Here is a 4,173-nt window from a genome sequence, read left to right on the forward strand (position 1 = left end):
AAAAAAAAAAAAAAAAAAAAAAAAAAATTCGAATTTATGGTCTAAGAATCAGCATGTTTTATACATCTTAGGCTCATATTCAGGTTTAAAGGAGGTGAACACACTAGTTCTTAAAGCTTCCCCTTATGACAGAAGCTCCCAAATAACCTAGTCTAGCCCCGTTCACTTTGCAAAGTGAGTTTTATATAATTGCATCCAGTGCTGTGTTGAGGGAAACATGAGTCTTTACCATTGGCCTTCCAGTGCTAACGTCCAAGGAAGGAAAGGATCACAGGGTGTTTACAGGTACTGGGTGGGTTGCATATTTTGTTTTTATCGGCACTAGAGGAAATCACAGAACGATAACCGGGGTGTCTGTCTGAATATTGGGTGCCATTCCTCTGACTTTAATACGGTAAGTAGAGGATCTGCCCTTGGCCAGGGAAGCAGCTTCAAGGGTGTGCTCTGAGGGTCAATGCATTAAGAATCTATAAAGAAAGCATGGATGTCTGGGAAAGGAATCATCTTCAGATTGAGAACAGATGGATGGAGGTCTGGATCTATAGCAGACACAGATATACTTTTCTTTCTTTCATTTCCTTCCTTATCAAGAATCTAAACACCTTCCAGGTCCCAGGCAACCAAATACTAAGAAAGGCTCAAAAATGTTTTGTTCAATAGCTAGTGTTGCTGGAATCTGGACTGTGGCTGAATGGTGTGACTGTAGGACACCAGTGCCCTGAAGGCTCATGTGGCTCTGGTAGATACGTGGGCTCCTGGATAGGTAGGCAGGTGTTATGGAAGGTACGTACTGGCCACCCACAATCACTGATGGGTGGTTTTCAGTGTAGGCAAAGACCTTGGTGATTGGCTCAAAATATATAAGCATTACCCAAAAATCTTATGATATTAGGTGGGTCTCAGGAAAAGTGCAGAAGGGGAAGGACCTGGAGAGAAGGAGAGAATTTATCCATGTGTTAACTGGAATGCATGGACATATGTAACCAAGATCTTTCTTTACATCTTAAAACTAAACTTGTCTGAGTCATTAATTCTACAGAATTAATTTTACTAAAGTTGCAGTAATATACCATCCAAAAATTCATTTTCCCAGATTTCTAGCTACATAAAACAAAAAAGACCACATACACAATTACATACACTCATATAGCTGCTGCACTCCCCAGTGGAACACGTATATAAATGTCCACACAGAGACCCCCAGAAAGCACACGTGCACAGAGGCCAACGTCCACCCCTCCTGAACCTGATATGCATGTGGGTCGCAATGAAGGTCGAGGTCCTACTGCATATCTGTTCGATGTCATTCATCTCTTTGGGACAATCTGCAGAAAGGATGAGAGGTGAGTCCTCAGTTACCACTACATCATCCTCAATCCGTACACCAAGACCACGGAGATTCTCAGGGTCATCTTTGTCATCCTCTGGAATATAATTACTTGGCTCCACTGTGATTACCATACCAGGCTGCAGAGGGAGGGAGCAGGGCATGTCTGGCGTGCTGTGGACCTCCATCCCGAGGTAATGGCCAACATGATGCGGGCAGTATTTTCGAGCATCCTTGAAGGCATTATTTTCCTTAATGCTCTTCATGATCCCCAACTCTTTAAGCTTCTGTCCCTATCAGTGTTAGCATCGTGCTGTAGACGTTATCCAAGCTCGTTCCAGGGGAGCAGAGGGTCAGACAATCTCTCTGGACCGCTGGAACATCTTCATAGAGTTCTGCCTGAGGTGCCGTGAACCTGCCATTGACAGGCCAGGTACGAGTGATGTCACTCACATAGCAAGAAGACTCACAACCTCCATCCAGCAGCACCTTTTCCCCATCCTCGATGAGCTGATTGTTCTTCACATAGTGCAGAGTGTTTGACCCATTACCTCCAACAACCACAGGTGGGTAGGCTAAGACGTCTGCACCACGGGCCCGGCATTCAAATTCAAACTTAGTATAAAGGAAGCCTTCCTCTACAGGGGATTTACTGGCAAACATGGTATGTATGAAAGCCTGTGATGTCAGCTTCCCAGTAGTCTGCATTTGTTCAATTTCTGCAGGAGATTTTTTTGTGGGGGGCATTCATATATATATATATATATATATATATATATATATATATATATATATATATATATATATTTAACATCTTTATTGACAAAGTGAATCAGCTATACATAAACATATGTCCCCATATCCCCTCCCTCTTGCGTCTCCCTCCCACCCTCCCTATCCCATCCCTCTAGGAGGTCACAAAGCACGGAGCTGATCTCCCTGTGCTATGCGGCTGCTTCCCACTAGCTCTCTATTTTACATTTGGTAGTGTATATATGTCCGTGCCACTCTCTCACTTCGTCCCAGCTTACCCTTCCCCCTCGCCGTGTCCTCAAGTCCATTCTCTATGTCTCTGCAGGAGGTTTGATCAGCCTTAGACACTGTACCAGCTGCTGCACAGCCCGAACCTTGTTCTTGCTCCTGGCTTTGACCTCTGCCAACTGCTGCATGTAGTCACAGTGGAGCCGTGTGAGCGGGCCTCATCCAGTCATACCACAGTGTACGTGTCTCAGCTTTCAGTTTCGGTCCAACATGTCGAAATTCTTCCAGCGTATAGGCTTCATCCCCTCCAGTTAGAGTTGTTGCTCCATTAGTACCAGATCGGGGGCCATCCCAAAGTTCTTGACTGGGATCTCTCTGAGGCACAAAAAGTGTGGCCTTGTGTGCTGGTAACTGCTTGCCAGGGAGGCTTTGAAGGACCGGAATGCTATCAGGCTCTTGGAATTCACACAGGTACAGGAAATTGTTGCCTTGGTGGAAAGCATAGGGGATATCATTGCTCATATAGTATGTAGGGCTGGACAGCAGTACTACTGTGTGGTCTGTACCACTCTGCCCTTGTGCTTCCTTGTAGATCAGAGATATTAGTTTGTGTCTACGAAGTGCATATTCCACCTGGAATAGTCCTGGCGTCACCTCCCCTGGTCTGAGGAGGTGTGGGTGTATAAAGGGCCTGGGCTGGCCTAAGTATCAATTTGGAATCCTCCTCTCTCGGATGGGCTGCAGGGAGTACCTTCGCTGTGAACATGACATGCATCTGGAGAGGCTGCGGGCGCTTGCTACTGCGGGAATAAGCTTAGTTGCTGAGAGTAGTCAAGGCATTACCGCCATGCTTGCGCTTCAGGAAGGAAACGTGGAAAACTCAGGAAATATTTATTGAGCACCTACCATATACCAGGTCCCGAGGTAAGTGCCAGGGATCCAATGGTAAGCAAAATGGTCATTAATTCCCCAATTTGTTCAGTGAGGGGGGCAAATCATTAAGCAAATAGTTTCACAAATACATATATAAAAGCCATGACAAAAAGTCCATCAATGAGTAGCTATTAAATGCTTACTATATACTCATCCTTGTGCTTAGTGCTGTGGGAACTACCAAGAGGGCTTAGATGACATTCATCCTCAACATCATTACCATCCAGCTGGAGAAGCTTGTGCTCTCTGAAGTGATGAAGGACCACAAGTGCCCATCTGTGTAGTGCAGATGTGGTATGATGGGAGATCAGCAAAAGAAGAAGCCAATGTTGGAGCACATTGTTTTTAATTTGGAAAAGTAATAAATAATAGGGATATATGTATATGTATAGCTGATTCACTTTGTTATACAGCAGAAACTAACACACCATTGTAAAGCAATTATACTCTAATAAAGATGTTAAAAAATATATATAACATGTAAAACACATTCAAATCGTACATTAATAGTGTCTCTTTCCTACCACCAGCCTGTTGGCTCAACAGGTGTTAAGTTTCTCGTGCATTCTCCTAGAAATTTTTCATGCATTCTTGAGACTATATATACTCCATAAATATTACCCTTGTTTTAAATTGCAATTTTAATACATAATTTCTATTGCTTATGTTAACTCCAGAAGAACTTATAAGCTACAAAGCTAAGATTTATGCATATTTAGAAAATGCAAATGATATAAAAATTTATTCAGCGAAAGTCAAAGCCTCTTCTCAGAAGTAACCGTTGTTGTGTATTGTGTTTCTTTCTTAAAAACACTGTATCCACATGCCATCATAGAAATAGAAAAAAAGAAAAGACTTGGTTCATCAACTCATGCATTCAAGAAATAAGACTTTCTTAGTTTCTGCTCACTGATTGAACTTTTTCTGGGCCA

At 43.1% G+C, this 4,173-nt stretch overlaps 1 pseudogene; it reads right to left on the reverse strand.

Moving 5' to 3' along the window:
* Positions 1-3,148, reverse strand: part of LOC103084533 (probable Xaa-Pro aminopeptidase 3 pseudogene) — a 3,961-nt pseudogene extending 813 nt beyond the window's left edge.
* Positions 3,149-4,173: the final 1,025 nt, after the last annotated feature.

Source organism: Lipotes vexillifer, unplaced genomic scaffold (genome assembly GCF_000442215.2).
Source record: "Lipotes vexillifer unplaced genomic scaffold, Lipotes_vexillifer_v1.1 scaffold456, whole genome shotgun sequence".
Classification (NCBI taxonomy): domain Eukaryota; kingdom Metazoa; phylum Chordata; class Mammalia; order Artiodactyla; family Lipotidae; genus Lipotes; species Lipotes vexillifer.